Raw genomic sequence first — 12,273 nt, forward strand, 5'->3', positions numbered from 1 at the left:
TATTTTAATCCCTTACTGAATGACTTTGAAGAACAGAATTTCTTAAATTTAAAATCATCACTCTATTCTATTTCAATTGCATAGTTGCCTATCTTTGAGATGATGAGACCTTGTCTTATTTATTTCTTAAGTCTGATGCCTAGTAAGTTCTACTACATTGCTATTCTTTCCTCAATACTGTCTTAGCCATTCTTAGACTTTTGCATTTCACAGCAATGGTAAAATAAAACAAAGTTCCAGAAAAATCAAAGTTGAATTTTGATTAAAATTGCACTGAAAATGTAAATCAGTTGGGAAGCAATTTGCATATTTCTCAAATTGGGTCTTCTCCTTTATAAACTTGATATATCCCTTCATTCATTTAGGTCTTTTATAGTTTTCTGGGTGGAGGTTTTAGGCATCTTTTGTATGATGTACTTTTGGGTATTATATCATTATAAATGGCATCTATTTAAATTTTCTAATGATTTTGGTGGTAAGTAAAATTCAATTTATTTATAAATATTTTGTGTATTATATATGTACGTTGCTATAAATGTCTAAGTGTGACTTTAGTTGTATTTCACGAGTTTTGGTATAAATACTAATTTCATTTTTTAAGTTTTTAATTATTTTTCTTTGCTATATGGGTTATCCAGAATTTTTATTTTCCTAAATATCTAAACATATGGCGACTTTATATTATCAATTTGTTATTGTTTTCTAGCTTAATTGCATCATGGAGAGAGATATATATTTTTATATATGTATATACATGTGTATATGTGTGTATATATGTGTATATTTGTGTGTATATGTGTGTAGATGTGTATATACACATATATGCTGTGAAAGACCTCGAGCTAGAGGCACCTAGCTAAGATATATTTCCTGACTGTTGACTCGCCAAAAAAAGAAAGAGATAACAACTATTTGTATTGTTAGGCAGAATATTTGGGGATAGTTACAAAACAGTAGATAACCAATATACCTAACCTAACCCAAGCCAACTGATAATGTTGCTTAATGGTCTAAATATAGAAATGTATGTAAATGGTCACATAATGGAGGTTGAGGTGGAAAATTGCTGTGCACACTTAAACTAACAATAAAACCACATATTCTGCAGTCATTGGACGGCATTTGAATCTGTAAAAAACTATCAGCCACTATCCCTTTAGCTTTTGTTTCTGTCCTATTTTGTCCTCCCTTTCTTATGGGATTCCAATTAAACATGTATTAAAACTTCACAATATAAATTATATATCTTTTATCCCCCTTTCTAACTTTTTGTCTTTCTCTGCTTCAATCTGCATGATTTTTTGTGAGTTATCAACTAATTTATTCCTTCCCTCTTTAGCTATGTCTACTCTATTCTTAAAACCATCCACTGAGTTTTAAATTTCATTTATTATATTTTTAAGCTTTAGAATATACATCTGTCACTGACAACTCCAATATCCAGAACCCTTGGATAGACTCATTTTTTTTTCTGTTGCTTTATGTCCAGGATGTCTTATACCACCAAGTCTCAATCAGATAAATCTACCATATTTTTACTGTTTACAGTAAAATGCTAAACTTATCATATTTTTACTGTTTACAATAAAATAATGTTTATCTCATTGAGACTTACTGGTAAGTCAGTCAGTCTAGCTAGGCATGGTGGCTCACTCCTGTAATCCCAGCACCTTGGGAAGCTGAGATGGGAGAATTGCTTGAGTCCAGGATTTTGTGACCAGCCTGAAAAACAGAGTGAGAATCTGTCTCTACAAAAAAATGAAAAAAATTAGCTGGGTATGGTGGTGCGTGCCTGTATTGTGAACTAATCAGGGGGCTGAGGAGGAAAGATCATGTGAGCCTGGGAAGTTGAGGCTGCAGTGAGCCATGATTGTGCCACTGTACTCCAGCTTGGGCCACCGAGAAAGATTCTGCCTCAAAAACAAAAACAAAAAAAATAGTAAGCACATGCCTTCATAGATGTTTGATATTTGCTTTTACAGGTACCTGGATACTCTCATACTCTGGGATTCAGTCCAATTTCAGTGACTGGGGTACAATCCTCACAAAGATATCTCTCTTCATCTGTAGCTTTTAAGGGTCCCAAGTCAAAGCTAAAGTGGCTCACCAGAGCATTTCTTCTTTCAACAGCTCTTGAATGCCAGTCCACATTGTTACAGTCCCTAGAGCTTGTCCAAAGCAGTGCTCATTCTCTCCCTATTTCAGACTCTCTTTTATGAATCATCATTTGTCCTTTGCAGAAAAAGGGCCAAACGCCAATGCCAACTACTTGGACCTCTGTCCTCCCTTTAATCCCAAACCACTGTACAGATAATTATCTTATTACTAAAACATTAATAGGAGGCTCATTCAGATCACACAGAGGCAAGGGGACAGGAACTAACATTTGTGGGCAATGAGGAGATGCCATGTGTTTACTATATGATATCTCTTTTATTCATCACTTTACTTCTTAGACACCTGTTTGAATGTCTTTGCCCAAAATGCTGACAGTCATACAGACAATAAAGTCTTAGGTGGTCTCAGATGGAAATGAGGAATTTGTTGGGAACTGGAGCAAAGGTGCCTCTGGTTATGGATGGAAATGAGGAACTTGTTGGGAACTGCGGCAAAGAGACTGGTGACATTTTGTCCCTGCCCTAGAGATTTGTGGAACATTGAACTTCAGACAGATGATTTAGTGTATCTGGCGGAAGAAATTTCTAAGCAACAAAACATTCAAGAGATGACTTGGGTATTCAGTTTTATAAGAAAAGCAGAGCATAAAAGTTCAGAAAATTTGCAGCCGGGCAATATTATAGAAAAGAAAATCCCATCTTTTGAGGAGAAATTCAAGTTGGCTGAAGAAATTTGCGTAAGTAATGAGGAGCTGAATGTGAATCGCCAAGAAAGGGGGAAAATGTCTCCAGAACATGTCAGAGACCTTTGTGGCAGCCCCTCCCATCACAGACTAGGAGACCTAAAAGGAAAAAGTGGTTTCATGGGCCGGGCCCAGGGTCCCCATGCTGTGTGCAGCCTAGGGACTTGGTGCCCTACATCCCAGCTGTTCCAACCAAGGCTGAAAGGGGCCAACATAGAGCTCAGGCCATGGCTTCAGAGGGTGCAAGCCTCAGGCCTTGGCAGCTTCCACATGGTGTTGAATCTGCCAGTGCACAGGAGTCAAGAATTGAGGTTTGGGAACCTCTGCCTAGATTTCAGAGGATGTATAGAAACACCTGGATGTCCAGGCAGAATTTTTCTGCAGGGGTGGGGTTCTCATGGAGAAACTCTGCTAGGGCAATGCAGAAGGGAATGTGGGGTTGGATCCCCCACACAGAGTCCCTACTGGGCATACATGTAGTGGAGCTGTGAGAAGCACATTAGACCCCAGAACGGTAGATCCACTGACAGTTTTCACTGTGTGCCTGGAAAAGCTGCAGACATTCAATTCAATGCCAGTCCACGAAAGCAGCCGGGAGGGGGGCTGTACCCTAAAAAGCCACAGAAGCAGAACTGTTCAAGATCATAGGACGCCACCTCTTGCATCAGCATGACCTGGATGTGAGACATGGAGTCAAAGGAGACTGTTTTGGAACAAGATTTGACTGCCCTGCTGGATTCTGGACTTGCATGGGGCCTGTAGCCCCTCTGTTTTGGCCAATTTCTCCCATTTGGAAGAGGTGTATTTACCCAATACCTGTACTCCCATTGTCTCAAGAAAGTAACTAACTTGCTTTTGATTTTACAGGTTCATAGGCAGAAGCAACTTGCCTTGTCTCTGATGAGACTTTGGACTGTGGACTTCTGAGTTAATGCTGAAATGAGTTGTTAAGACTTTGGGAGACTGTTGGGATGGCATGATTGGTTTTGAAATGTAAGGACATAAGATTTGGGAGGGGTCAGGGGTGGAATGATGGGTCAGGCTGTGTCCTCACCCAAACCTCATCTTCCCATGTGTTGTGGGAAGGACCCAATGGGAAGTAATTGAATTATGTAGGCAGGTCTCTCCCATGCTGTTCTCGTGATAGTGAATAAGTGTCATGAGGTCTGATTTTTTGTTTGCTGTTTGAAACAGAGTCTCACTCTTGTCACCCAGGCTGGAGTGCAATGGTGAGATCTTGGCTCACTGCAACCTGTGCCTCCTGGGTTCAAGAGATTCTCCTGCCTCAGCTACCCAAGTAGCTGGGTTTACAGGCACTTGCCACCATGCCTGGCTAATTTTTGTATTTTTAGTAGAGATGGGGTTTCACCATGTTGACCAGGCTGGTCTTGAACTCCTGACCTCAGGTGATCCACCCACCTTGGCCTATCAAATTGTGGGATTACAGGTGTGAGCCATTGTGCCCAGCCAATCTGATGGTTTTATAATGGGGAGTTGCCCTGCACAAGCCCTCTCTCTTTCCCTGTTGCCCTCCATGTAAAACATGACTTGCTCCTCCTTGCCTTCCACCATGATCGTGAGGCTTCTCTAGTCACATGGAACTGTAAGTCCATGAAACCTCTTTCGTAAATTGCCCAGTCTCAGGTATGTCTTTATTAGCAGTGTGAAAACGAAGTAATACACTTGCACTCTCCAAAGAGTGGTCTGCAGACAACCTGGTTTGCTAATTGTTATCAGTTCATGAAAAGAAAGGGGCAGAAAAACAGTTGAGAGTCAGTATTTGCAAATCTTCACAGCAACTTGATGTTGCCATGACATCTGTGTATGTGAGCAGTGGACAAGATTTAGGCTGATCTGGGTGTTGAACAAGATTTAGGCTGATCTGGGTGTTGCCGAGCCAATGTACTGAGTCATGTCACATGTGGCACTGCATGCTGTTAGGCACAAGAGGACACAGTGGGACAGGGATCTATGAACCAGTGGCAATTTTAAAACCATGTTTTTCACAGCAAATAATTTGAGAAGCACTGATCATTTACCAGGGTCAATTTATATGCTACTCTGGGTGGGGGGCTCTTGTTTTCCTTTCTAGAAAAAGCTACCCTCCCAGAGGCTGGTGCTTTGTAGAATCTTGCTGCCAAGTGTGTAGACCTAGGAGCCCATGCACATGACAACTGCCCTCTGGCAAGATTATTTCTATGGAGCTTGTCTTCTCCAGTGGCTAACTGGAGAGGAAGGAGACACAATCCAGAAGTGGAGGGAACATCTGAGAGAGGTGGTAGGTAAATTCCTTTTTCTTTCTCTCTCCATGTCAGCTCCACAGCACCATAACATACCCTCAAATCTGTTTGCCCTCCTTCTGGACTTCATGTTCCTTTTCCCTCACACTAGCTTCCCAGGGCTTGCATACTCCAATAAAGCATTCACATATAAACTTTTGCCTCAGGTTCTGTTTCTAGAGAACCTGAGCCAAGACATACACTATGTAAAATGAACCTATGAATGACTATTCTAATGCTTTCAACTGGTGCTTCTCAAAGTGTGACCACCAGACCAGTAGTATCCGCATCATTCACAAATTGTTTAAAATGCAATTCTTGGGTCCTACCCAGAACTACTAAATCAGAGACTCTTGGTGTGAGCCCCATAAATCTGTGTTTTAACAAGTTCCAGATGATTCTGTTGTACGTTTGAGAACTACTGCTTTACACTGACAATGAGAACCGGAAAACGTTCCTTCTTCTTAAGGTGTATCAATCTGCTAAATCTTAGCTCAAGACTGGACCATTTTGTAGGCAAAATCCATTATGCTAACTTGACAGTATTATAATAGCATATATCTAGTAGCAAAATGTAACATTTTTGTCTTAGTATGAGATCAACTGAAAAAAGAATGTTGCATAGCACATTTGTCATAACTTCTATCTTTTTAAACCAAACTTTCTTTGATATATTTTTTCATAACTTAGACCCACATGGAGGAAACTTAACCCTCTAAACCATTATCCCTGTCTTTTTAGAATGGAAGCATCATTCTGTTGAGTACTTCATTTGTTTTCCTCTCATTGCCTCCTTCCTGTTTGATCTATGCTCCAAAATTGCTATCTAAAGTAATAACTACTTTGTCTCAAATAAAGCATATTAAAAGGAGTGTTTAGGCTTTCGTGACATACCCGGAGATCTATAGAACTCCCCATGGCTGTGAACATCAATGTTTGGAACTAGTACTCTGATCTACAACACAGACTGCCAGTTAAAATCACCTGGGGAATTTTTAAAACATACTCATACATTTGGTCCAACCCAAAGAAACTGATATAGTTGGTCTGCGTGTGAGACCCAGGTACTTAACATCCATTTCAGAAGCCTCAGAGGAGTATTCTAATATGTAGCCAGGGTTGCAAACCACTTTGAGTCCAACTGTAGCTTGTAGGGTGCTTAATTTTTGCTCCTTGACTTCATAAGCCCTGGGATAAACATACTGACTATTTCAGGTGTTTCTGCCTTTCCAAGACAACCTAAAAGGAAAGCCACCACTACTGCCACCTCCCAACAGTCATGAAGACTTCTAGCAAAATCACATTCTGGAAGTTGAAGCCAAAAGACAAACCAGAGTCCTTGTAAAATTACTCTCAAACTGAACCTTCAAAGGATATAGACATCTGGGTTTTGTTAACAAATAGTTTGTCACCTTCCTATGGAATTTTTATTGTCTTAGTCCTGCTCAAAGTTGCAGTCGGAGAAAACTTCCTCTCCAATAATCCCAGCTCAACGACTGCAGCCTGCCGCTCTCCAAGGGCAGATGGCAAGATAGGAAAGGTGTGCACACTGACACAGAAGGTGAGCTCTCAGACTCCATGCAGCTCCTTGGTGCAGTCTCAGGGGGCCGGGCCAGCTCTGGAGGAGCACTGTCAAGACACAGGTACTCCTGAGTCAACACCCAAGATTCCGCACACCAGCTTTTAGCCTTATCCTGTAGGGTGGCTTGTACTGAAATGTTTGTGTTTGATTCTCACTTTCTATTCCCTTAGTGAAAATCCCATTATCTCTAACAGCTGTGTGTCAAGAAAAAACATGAATTTTGTGTAACAAAAAAAGAATCCCATACTTGTTTCTCCAGATAGCCTTAGGCAAAACCATTTAATCTCACTTTCTTTATTTATACTATAAAGACTTTGTTTGGAAAGGGGATAGGTACTTTAAGGTGGGAAACTTTTGAAAGAATGAATTAATCTCTATAAAACAGAAGGGAAGTTTATAATTATTATTATTTTTTAACAGCCTGGACCAAAAAAAAAAAATAGAACAAACGTGCCACTAAAATAGTATTTGACCATTTCCAGATAAATTCATAAAGGGGAAGAAAACCAAAAAGGTGACACACACTGCTTGTGTAGGCTTGGAAATTGATTTCCAAAGCATCAGCGCTCACTACAAAAGAACTTCACAGTTTAATTAGGATGGCTCAAATCCAGAGTCTATATTTAGGATAAGCTGGAAATTACAGTGCAGAAATGAGAATCATCTAACAAGAGCCTAAATGGGTAGCGGGGGTGTCTATGGGAAAATCACCATAGCATTTCTCAGCCAACCATAAAATTTCTTAACTTTGTGTTTCTCTGGACACACACTAAATAATCTCTAATGATTTTACCTGTTCAGCTGGGGAATGTGTGTTTTAAATTTGCCTTCATACATGTTACCCACATTCTCAATACCTGTATGATCTGCTTAATTGCAGATGAATTTGGCATTTAACTCACAACATATCAAGAGAATCTCATTAAAATTCTGAATGTATATAAACATATTTTATACCATTAATATTTTGGCTTCTTATTTTTAAGTGGTTGGCAAAGGACTCATGGCACTATATCATTAATTTCTTAAATATTCCTGTTTTCTTCTCATCATTGATATATCATCAAATAAATTAGTTCATACCCAAAATGTGACAGAAAGAACCATATGATTGATTTTTTTTTTAATTTTTACTTCTGGAAATGTTTAAGATGATTTTGTACAAAATATATTGGCTTACAGTCTAATAATTTATTAGAGGAATACATGATTATTCATGACCACAATTATGGCTTCTGGAATGTTGAATGAGGGTGTTTATCTTCTTCCTCTTTTTCTTCTTTACAGTGACCTGGCTCTGAATTTAAATATGCTTGTCAGTAATTTCCCTAAAAGCCGTTTAAATGGTTTAAATAATATACTCAAAATTGTTAAGAAAATAAATCGTTTTAGCAAACTGACCTCATCAGCAAAGCTGCTCTAATGCACAACGACTATACAGGCAGAAAGACACAGAGAGAAATTGAATCGCAAGAGGAGAGTTTGAAATTTATTTAAATTAAAGTTACTTGTTTTGGTTGAAGGTTTAATTTTAAATTACAAGGAAGGAAATATTCCAGGTAAAATAGCTCTTACTTAATTTTAACTAAAAAATTTCAGATACCCAGCTTAGAGTTTCAGTGTGCACTAGTCACCTACTAGTGCATTAATTTATCCTCATTAATTTTGCAAAAGTACATACGTGGCCCTACTCCATCATTCCAAGGCCAGGCCTCTCATTCAGTGTGATGACTCAAATTTTAAAATGGCAAGAAATTCGCCGAATTCCAGCTCTGAAGACCCAATCTAATTAAGTTGAGTTTCCTTGCTTTTATGTTAATGCTAATTGAATGACGCCTATATGACAGGTACAGCAATTCACTCCTTTAGTCCTTATTACTTAGCGATTGTTGTTGGCATTCTACAAATGAATAAACTGAGGTTAAGTATGATTTAGTAATTTGGTGCCACAGCCTTAATGTAGACTACACTTCCAAGCAAACATTGTCCCCGTGCTATGCCGGTCACTGTTCTGATCTCCAAGGAAGCAGTGTTGGAAAGGTGCAGATGACTGTTCTAAGAGTTGCCTGACATTTGGATGAAAAAGTGAGCACTGAAACTGTCTGAGATTGAAGGTCAAAGTAACAGAGTCGGTGGTTATCTTTTGTGGGGAAGCAGGAAAGGGGGTCGTGGCTGAAATAACAACTCGGGCTGCCATCAATTTCTATCGAATTGGCTGCTGTCTGTAACATTCCGCAAATCTTACTGCTTATTTTAGCTCAAATGGAAAACCCTCAGTTTTTCATCCTCAAAAAACAGTCTTATACTTTTGAACCAGTGAATCCGAAGCAGAGCCGGTGATTTCTGCAGCAAGGCAGGCAAAGCCGTCAGTCACGGCCACTCCAGGTCCCCGGGGCACCCAGGGAGCCGCGCCCTGGCAGGCAGAGCGGGCTGGAAGCTGGTCCTTCCGCATGCGCAGGCGCTGGTGTGGCCGGCAGGCACCGGGAAAACAGAGAACCCAGGGGAGGGGCAAGGTCCCTGGCATTGAGGAGACTCACCCAAGGAAATATTGTGCCTAACACTGCCACCAGCTGGTCTTTCCTGGGAGAGGTTTATTAAAATAAAAAAAAGAAAAACTTCCAAGGAAGTTTTCCTGCTGATGATAAGAATCTAATGAAGTCTCAGAGGAATCATAAGTCTGCACTCTAAATGACTCTGGAGGATCCCACCAGTCAAATCCAGAATGTACCAATCTTCAGGACATAACCTGCTGATTTGAACAAACTGATGTCGGGAAAGAAAAAAGAATGAAAGGGAGGTAGTAAGTAGAAAAACAGGCAGGAGAGGGTCACTATTTATTTTGAGACTACCGAAGAGATCAGTGAAATGCACTCAATGTATGGATCTTTTATGGGTCTTGATTCAAACAAACCATGATTAAAAGTTACCTTCGAGCCAAGGTTGGACAATTGGATAAGGCCTGAGTAATCAGATGACATTAAGAAATTATTGTTAATTTTGCCAATAATGGTATCAAGATTAACTTTTACAATGGGGGAAGGGCTTTACCTATGAGAGAGAGAGTATCCATTGGTGAAATAATGTAGTATCAGGGATTTGCTTTAAAGTGTCCCAGAAAACAGTGGGGCCGGGAATAAAGGAAAGGAGACTGGAAGAATGTTGATAACCTGTTGAATCTGGAGGATGAGCACATTGTGGGGAGGGGGGGTGTTCTTTTCTTGTTCTTTAGGCTTAAATACAGTAATTGAAAATATCTACAATAAAGTTTCTTTGCTAAGTTGCAGGGGAAATTATTGATGACTCTAAGTAAAATACTACATAGGTTGGTGCAAAAGTAATTGCAGTTTTTGTCGTTACTTTCAACAGCAAAATCTGCAATTCCTTTTGCACTAACCTAATATATAAAAATAATGTTTTTTAAAAATCTATCTTGTGGCAAAGTTTCATGAGAATATCACCTTTCTCTTCACACACAGAGACACACATATTTACCATATTAGTTGTTATCCATGTCATGTGTGTTGCTGTAAATAACTGAGCATCAAATCCTACCAAAAAAGTTGTCTTTCGAAGTAGTAACAACTTTATTAACCAAAGCATTCACAATTCGACTTCATAAGTCTAGCGATATTAGAAATCCATTTTCTCTCCTCTGATTTAAAGGCTTTTCTCAGTGAAACACTTTATACTCTCTAATTTATATATTTCCCCCTTCATTCATTTCTATGACAGGGAAAGATAGAAAACCAGTACATGAGACGTCTACTTCTCTTTTTTTAAAGGTCAGTCCTTGGACACATGTAAATATATTTCTCTAGTACTTGAAGGATAACATCATTACTGTTGATAGTGATACAACATAGTATCTGCATTATGAAAGTCAAGTTGATATTCTGTATCTAAATTCCAAAAGAGTAGCACTCACACAATAAAACATTGTTTTATAGGCCCAGGAAATGAAGAAAATCAGAACATTCTCATAAAATTGGGCACCAATCTGCTTTGATTTTTCGGCTTGAATTTCAAGGGTGACAACTCTGACCATAATGTAAACATTCATTTACAAAAACTTCGCGACCTTTTCTCCAGAGATTTGTATTAGTTTTTGATGTTCTTTTTTCTCTCTCTTTTTTTTTTTTGCTTGGGGGTGGATGGGGTGGAACGTAAATAAACATACCAAATATGTTCAGGGCAGTGGTAAACCTCCTTGTTAATCATGCATTTTGTTTCTGAATCGAGAAGATCACTTCAGGTGATTAAAAGGTGCTGAAAAATCATCGGATACTTTTCAATTTTCCCCTAATTACCATTTCTCTTACCCAAAAGAGGAGAGCTGGTTTTGCTTCACGGATTTCAGGGAAGTCCTCATCTCTGATCATACACTCATGCAGAGAGACTTGCACTGGCCTCTCATTACATTACTAACTTGGTTACCAGAGTAATTTTTCTCTCAGTTTTCCCCATTTTAAAATAGGCATGAATCATACCAAAGTTGTGAGGATCCAGGTGACTCCATTCCCTCAAAGTGCCCAGAGAAAAGTAAGCCTGTGAGAGCAGCAAAGCCCAGCCAACAGGCAGGGCCCACCCAGCTCTCACCCTACTGCCTGCCTTCACACTTACACCCCAGATGGGACCAGTCTCTGCCCAGGGGGAAGAAACACAGGCAAGATTATGACTTCCTCCCTGCCCATGCCTTTCTCATTCAGGACTTCAGCATCTTCTAGTCCCTCTCCCTAGAAACCACGCCCTCAATGCAGTTGGCCAGCTCCTGCTTATTCTTCGGGTCTCAGCTTCACTGTTAGCTGCTCGGTAACCCTACTTCTAAGAAGGTGAAGTGCCCCCAAAATCTCCTTACAATTCCTGGGTTTTCAATATATATTGTTGAACAAAAGTAGTTGTTGAATAACTAACCACCACTCTCACTGGATGGTGAGTTCCAGTAGGGCCGGGGTGCCTGTCATTTCCACTGCTATGCCCCATGTGCTTGGCACACAGGAGGTCCTGACTAGATATATGTGACAGGAGCGTGCACTCTATAGAGAACATACACAGCTTTACAGAAAGCGACAGGAGGGACAGCCAACCTGCCCCATGGGAAGGTACTGGGAGGGGGTCAGGTGTCATAGGAGGCTTCCAGGAGGAAGTGCCTTTCTCCAAATGGGCAGGCAATTGTAGACACACGGAGAGATGCAAAAAGGTAAGGGCAATCATCACTGCAATTTATTGATCGCTTACAACGTGCCCAGCACTATTGTAAACAGTGGAGTGAACATGTATCATTTTTTCTAATCCTTAAGGTAGCCCCGAAGAATTAGGAACTGTAATAATACCCACTGTCCAGGTGAAAAAACTGGGATAGAGGAAAATTAAATGGATATCCAATGTCTGGTGCTAGTGAGCAATGGAGTTATTGATTACTTATTTATTTATTTTGAGATGGAGTCTTGCTCTGTTGCCCAGGCTGGAGTGCAGTGGCGTGATCCCGGCTCACTGCAACCTCCGCCTCCCAGATTCCAATGATTCTCCTGCCTCAGCCTCCCGAGTAGCTGCGA

Source organism: Papio anubis, chromosome 14 (assembly GCF_008728515.1).
Source record: "Papio anubis isolate 15944 chromosome 14, Panubis1.0, whole genome shotgun sequence".
Taxonomy (NCBI): Eukaryota; Metazoa; Chordata; class Mammalia; order Primates; family Cercopithecidae; genus Papio; species Papio anubis.